Source organism: Palaemon carinicauda, chromosome 1 (genome assembly GCF_036898095.1).
Source record: "Palaemon carinicauda isolate YSFRI2023 chromosome 1, ASM3689809v2, whole genome shotgun sequence".
Taxonomy (NCBI): Eukaryota; Metazoa; Arthropoda; class Malacostraca; order Decapoda; family Palaemonidae; genus Palaemon; species Palaemon carinicauda.
In genome coordinates, this window is record NC_090725.1 from 126080511 (window position 1) to 126095510 (window position 15000).

At 33.5% G+C, this 15000-nt stretch overlaps 1 protein-coding gene across 5 annotated transcripts in view; it reads left to right on the forward strand.

Moving 5' to 3' along the window:
• The window catches only part of LOC137651484 (NAD kinase-like), a 548585-nt gene that overhangs the window by 436577 nt on the left and 97008 nt on the right, over positions 1-15000 (forward strand). The gene's annotated exons all lie outside the window — the stretch shown is intronic.

The following is a 15000-nucleotide window of genomic DNA, read 5'->3' on the forward strand; positions in this document are numbered from 1 at the left end:
GTATGCAGCATGCGCAAAGAACCAACTAAACGATGGTACCATAGATTATTATACAGATCTGGATTTAAAAGATAATAGACCGCAAGTAGGCCTGCTTGTCCAACAAAGTAAAAGTTGTACAAATATTCATAGGTGAATTGTGCTGAAGGGACAAATTGATGGAACCTGCTGTTTCAAAATGACAATAAGCCAAAGGATATGGTGAACGAAATGATGGTCGAGAGCCTTTAAGTCTATCTCGAACTTAAACTCTCAAATACATGACAGGAGCGTTGAGCAAGAGTTGACTAGTATCTGTGAATTATGCTTAGACAATTTCCTTAGATGAAAAAATATTTTAAGACTTCTCTGACGATTTTTCTTTTAGACTTTTACCCAGAAAATAATCAAAACTTTAAATTTTTTTTTTTTTTTTTTTTTTTTGCCGGTGGTTAAACATCATGACAAACAGGAAGATCTTAATCATTCTCCCCATATATAATATTCTTCCTGAATTTTGTTGAGCTGTGCATAATTTCTTGTCTTCTCCCTGCTACTGTATGTAACAGTGATCAAGATGCAGGATATGATATGGTAAAGGATGTGATAGGTCAAGAAAATGAGAAGTGGGGGGAAAGAGGGGCATACCCTTTTACAGATGATTCAACTGACTGGTGTCGGAAGTCTAGTATCAATCCATAGTTTACCAGACATGATAGAAGTCGACTGCTATGGGTTATTATCAGGATGGATAATGGCATGCGGTTTCTGAAAGCTCGACATGTTCATGAGCAATCACCTCTAAAAGATTATAAATATGTTCATACGTAGCCGATGCGTGCAAGTACTCAAATATAAATTTGTATGTACTTGTGTATATTTAGGTTCACGGTTGAGGAATCACATTGTTTGGATCCCTGAATCTCTCTCTCTCTCTCTCTCTCTCTCTCTCTCTCTCTCTCTCTCTCTTGAATTTTTCTCGGCTATAAGTGCAAGTGATTAAGAAGAAGAGGGTGTTCCCCGATGTTCCTCCTAACCGCATCACAGACTGCCTCAGATAATCACTCATTTCCGTGATGGATTGATTCACTACCAAAGGAACAGAAACGTCTCCAAATTCTTTGGTGTATGATATCTTTAAAATACCCTGTTTGTTAGGGTCACATTTGGTAATTATTATCATAAATATATAACAATGAGGGAGTGGATTATTTTGTCTGTGGGCGCGTATTATGTTAGAGAAGTATCCCTTACATGGGATTGGTTTATTTTCTTGTGGCAGGAGAGAGAGAGAGAGAGAGAGAGAGAGAGAGAGAGAGAGAGAGAGAGTTGCTAGATTAATTATGTTTCATGATAATCTGCCTCCAGATTTTGTATTTCCTGTCATTTTTCATTTACAGTTTGTGATTTTTTGTACATTTTATATCATTGTGAATACTTTGCATCTTTTGCCATTCTTTCTTTGATTTTTAACACATAGAATTATCTCTGGAATCGTAAAACATTTTATGGTTCCTCCTTTTATCCCTGCATCTTAGCTTGGGTCCTAACAAGGGCATAAAAATAGGGTCATCTTAGTCAGATTTTCTATAGACGGGAAAAAATTACGAGTGTTGTGCCTGCCACATGGTACCCAGATGTGAAATATCATACGAGCAGCCTAGTGATCGTTCTTAGGATAAACTTATATCTACATTGTAATAAGAATGACTTTATGTTAAAGAAGTGATATCTTGATTTTTGAAAGAACCGGTGTGAAACTGATTATGGCTCATAATAAGTTACCATATTGTCTGGATTCAACTACAATTTCGTAAAAGAATATCATGTATTCATTGAATATTTACTGCACATGAAAAAGGTGTAGTCCTGTCCAGAACGCATTGGCTCGGGATTTTTCACACACCTGTCCATTATAGAAATAGAATGCAATGAAAACATTACTTCATGCTTAATAACAAACTTAACAATTAAAACAACAGTGATAAAAACACGACTTTATACATAAAAAGGTCTAAAGAGAAATTATTTAATATTTTCCAGTCTTTATTTTCACTGTTTGTGACCCTTGCTGTTATAAAGCAAATAATTCATCTCTCTCTCTCTCTCTCTCTCTCTCTCTCTCTCTCTCTCTCTCTCTCATCTTTAGCTGTGGAGTACAGCACTCCATGGATATATTCAAATATTCTATAGACTCATAGATCTTTAACTTCTATGTTCATGTAAAAGTATTTGCCACCTATAATCAAATAAACATAATTGCTTAAATGAAAGTAGAATATTGCATAGCTTTGATTAAAATGTAAATTATATTACTACAGCCATTCAAGTTTCTTGTTGCTCAAGAGGATTTTAGTAGACTTTTGGTTGATGATTCTATTCTCATAAAAACTTGCTATCTTAGAGTGAACGTTGATACTTTAGTAGGGAGGTATTGCAGGTAGGTTACCATAATATATCTTGAATTATATTATCAGTATTTTTAAATTAAAAGATTCCTTGTTTTACAATTTTGTCTCTGACAGATCCATAACTTCATTTTTTTCTCTCTCAGAATCATTATACTAACGTTTTAATACTTTATAGTACTCTTTTGAATTCGGTGTGACAAAAATTTACAAATTGGTATAGTTTTATTGAACATTTAGCGATCAAAAATTATAAGAATTCTGGGGCTATAGAAAGTTTGTTTTCTTGTTCTCCGATATAACCTTGACTGTTGCGTAACGTAAGATTACTTTGCATGTTATTCTGCCTATTAGTGTCTTCTATAAATCCAATTAGGCCAGAACACTTGATAATATGTTTATTCCTTTCTTACCGCGTGGATACTAATGTTCTTATATTTATATTTTAAGATTTATTTTATACACACTTCATTTTCCAGTGCGTATGTACACTTACACAAATATATATATATATATATATATATATATATATATACGATTTGTATATATATATATATATATATATATATGCATCTGTATATTATAATCAATGTATGTACGTTTGTATCTATGTGCGCATATCTATCTATCTATTTATCTACCCATATATAGATACAATATATATATATATATATATATATATATATATACTGTATATATACTGTATATATATGTGTGTGTGCATATGTATGTATGTATATTGCTCATAAAAGCAACTGATATGTAGAAATTATGGTTTTTCTGATGCCGACAGGTAATGATACAAATGGATAACTAGAAGAAATGTATAAACAAGCGAAGAATTTTCCCAAAGACAGACTCGTCGTTGATATTGATTGACAGCTGAGGTCTTATTCTTCTTAATCCGGTTTAACGATGGTTTAAGGAAATTTGAATCCACAGGAACGGAACTCCAAAGTCCTTGCGAAGTATTCCTCGTGTTTGTTTTCTTGATCAGTGTGAATTCTATCATCTGACCTGTCAACCGATAGCTACCTCATGAAACTGTCTTCATCAGAGTGAATTCCGTTTCAACAGTATTACATTATTAGTTATATATATATATATATATATATATATATATATGTATATATATATATATATATATATATATATATATATATATATATATTCAAATAAGCCATATATATTTTTGATACATTAATGTCTGGATTCTCTTAACGACCTCGGGATCAGAGCCCCAGGCGAAATTACTCACTGTCTATACAAGCTTGCTGGACCAGGGTTCGATTCCCGGCCAGTCACAAGCTCTTGTCTTTGTGTGATTTCGCCTGGGGCTCTGATCCCGAGGTCGTTAAGAGAATCCAGACATTAATGTATCAAAAATATATATGGCTTATTTGAATATGAAAAACACGTCTAAATATGCAAAATTTATCATATATATATATATATATATATATATAATATATATTATTGTTAAAAATAACAACGATTGATAAGAAATTCGTAAGTATTTGCCCCCAGTAATCAAATCAACATAATTGTATAAATGAAAGTAGAATATTGCATAGCTTTAATTAAAAGATCAAGATAGAGGTGAATGGCGAAATCTAACTGAGGCCCTTTGCACCTATAGGCGTGGGGGGAGATCATATGATTGTGTGCGCGCGCCCTTACATATATGCATTCATACATAGACATGAGCTTTTTGTTACTCTGAAGACCAATATTATTATTATTATTAATATTATTATTATTATTATTATTATTATTATTTTTGCTGTTTTTTTTTTTTAATTATATCAATATTATCTTCATAATTGTTATATAAACTTCTGGTTGGCAATGACTTGCAGGGCTGAAGAGAAAAATGTTTGTTAACGCGGCATTCAAATTTGAACAAGGCAGAGGCAAACAACTTGAACAATTGGGTCGCAGGAGAGCAATGTGGAATGGCGATAATTTGGTGATAAAAACATTAAATTTGGTCCCTAGGGAATATTGCCAAGTACCTTCAATAATGTATTCAGAACTTTGCCTGCGGTTAATCGATCTTTTTCAAGTGATTAGATCATCGACCCTTGCCCTTATTAATCTAACACCGAGTGTATATTTGCGATCTCATTAAGGCTAACCCATTGTTTTTTTTTTTTTTTTTTTTTTTTTTCTCGGTGGGGGGGCTGCCCTAAGAATATAAAGAAGCTTCCGTAGTTCTTTGTGTCATCGATAGTGATACAGTAACCAAATAACCAAGGACATCTATATTATTGGCGTTTACACGCTGTTAATGTATAGTCATATTTTCATGAATACATCAAACCTGCATCGTTATGCAGCTGTATTACTTTTATTATTACTGCAAACCAGTGTGCATCCTACTTAATGAAGCAGAATACTACAAGCACACGGACCGCCTTAAACAAAGCAGGCCAGTGTGGAAAAGAAACGATAACGTCAGCAATGAACTTTATTATATATAGGATTAAGAAAACAGAAAAATCAAGGTACAATGTCAACTGATTAAAATAAAACATTAGCATCAAGTTTAAACTAGTGAAGTTCCACCAATTCAACTGTTTGTTTAGGAATAACTTTCAATAATTTGGTTTCGGATCGAATTAAACGTCTAGAATATGTGCAATGTTGTTCCTAACGAAAGAAAAGGAAAAACTTGAAGAATTGTCAGCATATAGAGCACCACTTGGATGGGAAATATTTGGTTTAGGGAAAATCTAAATGTAGAGTGTGATCGGGATTATAGAAAATGGTACATACCCTGTACCATGAGCTAATCGAATGACAGTGTGTGAAGTTAACATCCAGATCATAGATAAGGTATGTGATAGGCTAATTTATATCCAACATTTTACGATTAGGGTTTCCTGACAGAATAGCAACGTACAAATCTTCGCATGATGAAAAAAAAAACTAAAATATATCCGCAAAATAGACATTTCAAAAATATAGTAAGACCTTTTCATTATACAATTATTTTTGTACAAATGAATGGGAAACAGACAGGGTATGATTCTCAATAGAAAATTTTCAAGGAGGAATAACTCCTTGAATGTTATATGGGCTGCATCTAATTAAAGAGGCGATGTTGATAAAAAGGTTGGGTAAGGGGATCCGTATTACCCCCTTCTCTCTTGGAAAATTGATTTGAATATTTGAATACTCTTTCGCTGCCGATTCAAGTACTCTTGAGAACCCTCTTGCAAACCGTCAGATTGAAAACCCATGTTATGCACAGCACCCTCCAAGAGACATTTTTGGAAGAGATTCCATACACATTTTTCCCCGACATATTACGGAACTTCAACCTTCACCTTGGTTTTTTTTTTTTTTTTATATATTATTATTAAGGTAGATTGACGTGTGTATTTTATTTATAGTCATTGATCAATTAACTCATGGCCAGATAAACAAGATATTCATATGTAAAAATAATCTCAGCACTGCAGAGACGTTATGTAAATGTGGAGGTTTCGTCACGGATAGAATAAGTTGGCCGCACTTTCCTTAGTTAATAATATGCCTCCAATTTTCGAGGTTTAAAAAAAATCCTAGATTTATATATTATGTTGATATCAAAGAAAACTGTAATCACACGACACCATATTACGATTCCTGTCTTTATTTTCTTGTTTTTGCCCCAGCTTATTGAGTCTTGGCAGAGTTTGCTTAACATTATAGTCGAGTCTGTTATCCTGCTATTTATGGAGGCAGAAAAAATCATGCATACCTGAGTATGCAAAGCAGAAAATTTATTGTACACTAAACACAGAAGAGGATAATAATTTACTTGTATTAGGCGTTTTGATAAGAAAGCAAATGGTATAGTAGATCATTGTCTGAAAGAAAACTACTTCACAGTACTTATTGAGCAGGGGTATCAGATTCTTAATCATTTCCTCTTTATAAAGCTGAAGTAAAAAAAAGATGATATTTGATGTGTTCGCGATGATGCAGTAGTTATTTTGATACGGGTTTGGGACCCTGGCAAGGTTAAGTGATAGGCGGAAGCCACGTTGTGCCTATGTTTGTGTGAAAGAGCGAGAGAGGGGTCACCAGGGTGTTGCCATTATAGAACTATGGCTATTTGCTTACTGTTTTCTGGAGTTGTCTGGTATGTGTGAACAATTGTTGTAGTAATTAGACAAAATGTATTTGTAAGAATCCAAGCTGGTTTTGCAATAAAGAAAATGCATCATTTATTCTTTATTCTACATATTCGCCCTCTTAGCGAGAGAATGCCTTGACGTAATCAGTCGGCTTCAAAACAGAATATCATTTCCGTGTTGAAGACTCTTGACGGGCAAGAGGGTTCTCGAACTGACGAATTTTTTCCTCAGTTTTATTAAAAATTTCTCTGATAATCTTTCTATTGCTTATTATTACCTCAACGTTAATTCCTTCATATTTTATCAACAGTCTCCACACCTTTCTGTCCATCCTCTCTTGTTCTTTATTGTCTAGATTTTGGGGAAAGGATACCATAGCTGTAATTTTTTTTTTTTTTCCGTGATAAATTTTTGGAGCTGCGGTAGTTTTACCAACTACCCGACAAAAGTGTCAATATTTTCATATTGGAATGCTTAATTATCTCATTGTAATTTAAGTTGGTCATAACCTCTGTATATTAAGCAAGGAAGGTACTAGCACTTAATATTCAAATTGTTAAGAAGCATAATATTCCTCAATAGTCTTAATTCTCTCTTCTAGCTATAATGTCGATAGGTTTGAATGAAACGTCCTAGAACTTTTATAGCAGTGGGCCTTTTCCTATATTAATAGCCATTTTAGGACATACACCAAGTCCTCCCATTCAACTACCGTTATCACTACATTAAGGGGTCGGTTGTCTGATGCACCCTCTACAATGCCTTAGATCAAAGGTGTCCTCTTCGACCAAACATCTCTCCAAATCATCCTTTACCTCATCTAGCCATCTAATTCTCTGCCTCCCTCTTGATCTTCTCCTCCTAACAGGTTCCCCGCAAGACCTCCTCACTCCTTCCCTACCATCCATCCTCAATAAGTGCCCACAAATTCTCAGTCCTCCCATTCAACATTATAAGGCAATTAAAGCTGACTTGGATAAGTTTTAAGTTTTATACGGGTCAAGTGCCTTCTTTTGAATTTTCACAAAATAATAATGAAACATGATTTCTTTGTAAACTTCATCTCACAAGAAGCTGGCAAATCTATGCCTCCGAAGATCTGTAAAACATGCATTAATGCATAATGGGCCACTAGTTCATGATGCACAGACAATCTCAAGTATCATTGAGCGCAATATTGAAAGCATAATCAATATCGAATGCTCACTTTCGACCTATCAAAGCAAGAAAGAAGTAATTGCATAAGAGGTTGAATTTACGTTATCAAATTGTGGTTTAACCGTCCTTGGTAAGGATAATATATATTTTGATATGATAAGAAATCTGGCCCTTCTGGAAAAACATAGTAATTAGAGATTTATAATAATTTTTTTTACCAACCATCTATTTCCAAAGGCATGGAAACATGCAATAGTAAATACAAATTGCTAAGCCAGAAAAGATCTCAGTACTCCAAAAAATTACAGATCAATTTCACTGACTAGTTGTCTTTGCAAGTTACTGGAAAAAAATTCATTTGGTTTTTGCGTGGTAGTAAGATTTTATCAACTTAGCAATTTGGACTCTCTTTCACAATTGGAAAATTATATTCAAGGTTTTGAGCGAAAGAAAAGGACAGCAGTCATATTGTTTAACATTCAGAAGGCATACGACACCACTAGGAGGCAATCAATACTAAAAGCATTACATCATAATGCTTTTTGAGGATACATTCCTATTTTTTTTAGAAATTATATTGATGGAAGAACATTCCAAACCCGTACAGAGAATATTTCTTCCGAATCTTACAGCCTTGAATGTAATGTCCCCCAAGGTAATGCCTTAAGTGGGACTATTTTTGCAATGGCAGTTAATTATATAGCAGCTCAAATGGCATAGGGAGTGCAAAGTTGCTTTTACGTGGACGACTTTGCAATGTGCTACTCCTCGAACAAGTTTCATTACTTACAAAGAAATCGAAAAATATAACTTTGGACTCCATCAATTGGATTCAGAATTTTTTGGAGGAAAAAAAAAACCCAAACAATAATGATTTAAAAGAACCAAGAAATAGATATCACATTGGGCTTCGCTATTGGGCGTCGCTTAAATCAAATTTCAAGGGAAAAAAAAGTTTTGGGGTCTAATATTCAATATCCACCTCAATTGGAAAGAACATATATCTTACATGAAATCTAAATTTAATAATGCTCTCAACCTATTGATGAAGTTGTCTCATAATTTATTTTGTATCTTATATTTATTATATGTTTCTTTTTTATTCATTAGATGTAATATATATTATATTCTTCCCTCTCGAATTTATTCTGGCCAGGTCTGATTAAGAGTCTAGCTTGACTCAAGGCTGGCAAATCTCTCTCTCTCTCTCTCTCTCTCTCTCTCTCTCTCTCTCTCTCTCTCTCTCTCTCTCATAGATGTACACCTGCTTGTGGATTTGTTTGTTTTATTGATTGTATGTGTTAGTGTGACACAGGCTCTTCATTCATTGAGATGTAATTATTTCTCACTATTCACAGTGCCGTGTTATTTGTCTGGTTATAACTATAGTATGTGTTTTCTGCTGTATCCATTGTTTTGATTTCTTGTTTTCATTTCAATAATTTATAAAAGTGCTGGAAAATACTATAGTAGATATAAGCTGTAAATTAAATAAGTAATTAATATTTGCTTTTTTGTGTGGAATTCATTGCTTGCATTGGTAGGCATTCATCTTCATTATCTTGCACGTAAAGAGTGCTATATCAGGTAGACGTCTGGGATCGTTAAGCAATAAGATATATAATTTAATGATGGCTGGAGTAATTCATGATTGCCGTTTATGGAATGTTAGTATCCTGAAGTGCCCTTTTTACTAGTTATCTGTATTTCTCTCTTTAATTATTAGCGAAACGAGAATCTAATGAAAGTTCAATTCAATTCGTTCTGTGGTTTTCTAAACCGGATAACAATAACCTTTCTTTTTTTTCTCTCTCTTGTGGATAGAAAGAGTGCTTTTGGGTCCTGTTTTGTTGGTAATTTTGAAACATCTTCAAATAAATTATTTTTATTGAATATCTGAATCTGAAATAATACAAAAGAAGTTTAGCAAAGTAATCCACCCTTACAACAATGATAATTGTAGCAGTAGAAGCAGTAGAGTATCAGCATACTTGGCAATGAATATATACGAGTGATTTATTACTCTTACTCTTAGTTTGAAATGAGGTCAGAAAATTATTTAGATAAGTCATCCTATGGTACTGATCAGCATATTTTTCATTTGTCAGGATAGAGTCTAGATTGATTTGGAGGAAGATGAGAAGTATGAAATTTTATCCGGCGGAATGGAAGGCGACCACGTTACCAGTGACTGACCCAATCACGTGAGCCACAGTCGCGGAGTTCGGTCACGTGTTCGTCATGTTTGTTGTTCAAGTGTAACTCGTGGACTCGTGTGTGGCCACGTGTGCGTTCATGAATGGGTTATCGTTAAGAGAAGTAGTAGGGAAAACCTGTATCCGAGCTAGAATTTACCCCGAATCAGAATTCACAAAAGCAACAACTGCGCATGCACGGTCTTTGTAAGCAACCACGAGAAACTGTATGCAATCTTTTTTTAATACACTCCATGCTTTCTGGATGTGAAGGCAAACAACTGAAGTAATTCATCGATATTTACCATCACACTAGCTGTGCTGTCCGGGATATGAAATTGGTTGTTAAGACTATCAAAAAATCAACCTGTGTATTTTGATGGTAAGCAAGCTATTTTCAAGTCATACAACACTCGGATTCAATCAAGTGACATTAATCAGATAAGGCATTCAACTTGCTTACCTTCACATTCTGAAAGTATAACGTGTTAAAGAGGGTTATACACAGTTTTCTCAATTATTTATGCATCGACCTCGCACAAGCATTTGTTGTTTTTTTAGGATTTCTAGTCCTGGATAACCTCTAACTCGACACTTGAATAGCAAAGAAATGGGATCATCATATCCAGGGTACTGAAAGATTTGGTTTTGGAAGTGAAATCCAGGGTCAAGAAGAGAACCATATGTTAGACTAAGCATTTATATGAGTCTGTGTGCATGTCGTCATCATCAGCCGTTGCTAGTCCACTGCAGAACAAAAGCCTCAGACATATCCTTCCACTCTCGTCTGTTTATGCGGTCTTTCTATGCCAGTTTATACCCGCAGATTTTCTTAACTTCTCAATCCATCGTCTTCTTTTCATTCTCCCTGCTTCGTTTGGAATCTCTAAGGACCCATTCTGTTATTCTTAATGTCCATCTATTATCTGTTATTCTCCTTATATGTTCTACTATGTTCATTTCTTTTTATTAAATGTTGTGAAAATTTCCTCTATTTTACTTTGCTCACGTATCCATGTTGCTCTCTTTTCTGTCTCTTAGTGGTATACCCATCATTATTCTCTTCATTCCTCCTTGATTTGTAGTAACGAGCTTCTGTTCTATGGCTTTAGTAAGGTTCCAAGTTTCCGATGCACTGGTTGGACCATCTTATTGAGTACTTTTCTTTTTTAGAAAAGGGCATTTTATTTTTCCTAATTAATTTTGTTTAACAAGAGCTATCTATCCCATGCTTATCCTCATTTTAAGTTTGGTCTCGTGTCCTGAGGAAGCACTTTCTGTCTGTCCTAAGTATGTAATTTGTTAACAATCTCTAGAGGTTCCAACAGGGAAAAATAGCTTAGTGAGGAAAGGAAATAAGGAAAATGAACAACTACAAGAGCGGTAATTAACAATTAAGATAGAATATTTAATACTAGTAACAACATTAAAATGAATCTTCCATATGCAAATTATTAAAAACTTAAAAAAAAAACAGGAGCAAGAAGAACAATATAGAATAGCTTGCCCGAGTGTACCATCAAGCAAGAGAACTCTACCCCTAGGACAATGGAAGACCTTGGTACAGAGGCTATGATACTACCCAAGACTAGAGAACAATGGTTTGATTTTGGAGTGTCCTTCTACTAGAAGAGCTGCTTACCATAGCTAAAGAGTCTTTTCTACCCTTACCTAAAGGATAGAGGTCACTTAACAATCGCAGTGCAGTATTTAACCCCGTGAGCGAAGAGGAATTGTTTGGTAATCTCAATGTAGTCAGGTATATTAAGGTACAGGAAAGTATGTACAGAATAGGCCAGACTATTCGGTGTATGTGTAGGCAAAGGGTAAATGAACCGTAGACTGAGAGAAGGATCCAATGTAGTACTGTCTGGCCAGTCAAAGGACCCAACAACTCTAGCTGTAGTATCTCAACGGTTGCCTGATGCCCTTGCCAACCTACTACCTATTTCTTGTATCGCTAGTGTATACCATTGTATAGAAATCCTCTGCAGTTTTTATCACTCCATCTCTTTATTGATAATGTTTTCATTTTCATCACTGAAGGCAAACATCTGTTGGCGCCATGTTCCAAGTCTTAATTTCATCAGATTGATCCTTCTTCCTTTCTTTATTGTTCCCTCCATTTTGGTCTGATTTTGTTTACGAAGGTCTTGGGTTTTGAATTTGTTTATTGTTTTGGATAGATCTGCTAATTATATTTCATCTCTCTCTTGGCATTTACCCTCATTTCCATTCCTTTGTTTATTAGCTTTTTGGTATTTTTCATACTTTTCCTTGATCTTGTTTAGGGACTTTTCCACCGATCACTTTGCCAATACAAATTTTGTTAAATTACTGTTCATTTTGTTTTTATTTGCTTCCATTTGTTTCCATTTCATCTTTTTATTGCTAAACTAAACTCATCAGATTTTTGTCTTATGACAGGACTGTTTATTTTTTCTTAATATTTGCTTTTCTCTTTCTTTCCTTAAATGTAAACAAACTTTTGCTCTTACCATTCTATGGTCGCTTGACTGTAACTTGTTTAAGACTACTACATCTTTCGATGTATTAACTTTTCCACAGAAAAATGAATATATATATATATATATATATATATATATATATATATATATATATATATATATATATATATATATATATATATATATATATATATATAGTATATATTTGGGTTTTTCCATATTCCTTTTATGAAAGAAGGTGTTGATGATTTTATTCTTTCATCATGTCTTCTCTGTCATTCCTTGTGCTTACTCTAAATTTTCTTATTGCTGATTCTCCTCTTTTCTTTTGACCTACTTTAGCATCGAAACCACACAACTAAAATTTAAATTGAGTCTTATGTTTTTTTTTTTTTTTCCATAGATATTTCCCGATCATTAAAAAGCTTCTATTTCTTCCTCTCTGTTGGATGCTGTTGGTACATACGTTTGAATGATCTTTAGTCTATACTTTTTATTTAGTTTGATGATTAATCCTGCAATTCTTTCACTAATACTGCAAAATTCTTCTATGTTACCTACAAGGTTTTTATTAAGAAAACACACAGTATTTTCTTTGTTGCTTTCATGTACTCTGAAACCAAATACATGGCCCTCTTTTACCTCTATATAAAATTTCCCAATTATTCCAATTTCACTAAATACCATTATATACCAATTTATTTATTTCAGTTCTTTTTGTAACATAGCTAGATCTTCTTCCATAGACAGGGTTCTGACATTGTATGTTGTAAGGTTCAGTTTCCTAGGTGGCCTGTTCTAGTCCAGAGAGTTTTAGCACCCCTGCTTGAGGAGTTGTTCCACAGCCGCAGGGGACTGGGACCGAGACAGGTTTTATTCATGTCTGTGGTTTGACCAGTTTTCATCACCACACTAGCCAATGCAGATTTGTGATGGTGAGAAATTTTGATCTGATTGCTCAGAGCAAACCAACCTAGTATGGGTGTCCCTGATTAGTGTAGCTTTGGTAATCATGACGATGCACACATATTTCACCACGTTAAGGTATCCCTACTCAGAAAGTGGTTGTATTTATAATTATCATACGGCAATTGTTTACAACACCACGCTCTCCATTTACTCCAAAATAATGCAATCCTTCAGTTCTCATCTTCTTGCACAGTTATTAGTTTGTTATTTAAACTCTGGGAAATCAATAATTAGCAAGATATGTTGAGGAAGGGGAAGGGGTTATAAAAAGAAAATAGCTCGGTTTCCTCACTGAACGACTTGGAACTGACATGTCAACACAGTCAACCAAACAGAATTCGTGATGCCAGCGTACATAAACAGAAGTTCGTGATGCCAGCGTACATTTGATATACTGTATATTCAAAATATACTAAATTAAACATTGAGTTATTACTCAAAAGTGTCACTGTTTGTAAATTGAATATTTTATGGACACTTTTGAGTAATTAATTAATTTTTAATTAAGTATATTTTGAATATACAGTATATCAAATGTACGCTGGCATCACACTTCTGTTTGGTTGACTATGTTTACATGTCAGTTCCAAGTCATTTAGTGAGGAAACCGAGCTATTTTCTTTTTATAACCCCTTCCCCCTTCCTCAACATATCTTTCTAATTATTGATTTCCCAGAATTTAAATAACCATCTAATAACTGTGCAAGAAGATGAGAACTGCAGGATTGCATTATTTTGGAGTAAATGGAGAGCGTGGTGTTGTAAACAATTATCTATTATGCTAAATGACCTTTTCTCCTTGTGTGTGTGTATATATATATATATATATATATATATATATATATATATATATATATAATGTATGTATGTATGTAAGTATGTATATGTATATGTATATGTATATGTATATGTGTATGTATGTGTTTGTAAGTACACTATATAGTCAGCCATTATCATATATATATATATATATATATATATATATATATATATATATATATATATATATATGTATGTATGTATATGTATATATATATGTATATGTATATGTGTATGTATGTGTGTGCAAGTACACTATATAGTCAGCCATTATCATATATATATAATATATATATATATATATATATATATATATATATATATAAATATATTTATATATATAAATATATGTGTATATATATAAAATATATATATATATATATGTGTGTGTGTGTATATATGTATATGTATATATATAAATATATATATATATATATATATATATATATATATATATATGTCTCTAATTTTTATAAGTCATAGGTTCAAATCCTGGTCACGGTAACATTTCTCAAAATATGCAATTCCGATTGACAAGAGTTATTCACGGCGTATAGTTAATTCCTTATTAATGGTTGCTTAGTGTTTTAATAATCTGAATATAAACATAACCTTTATATTCAGATACTTAAGACACTAAGCAACCATTAATAAGGAATTAATTATACGGCGGGAATAAGTCTTGTCAATCGGAATTGCATATTTTGAGAAATGTTACCGTGACCAGGATTTGAACCTATGACTTTGTTTGGCAGAGGCCTAACGTGTCTATCATACACAGCCTCGAGTTACAAACTTTGCCCTCGATCTAAATGGAGATACATTCATTTCAGCTTTGAATACAATACTTCATTTCAACACCAGTACTTAGACCAGA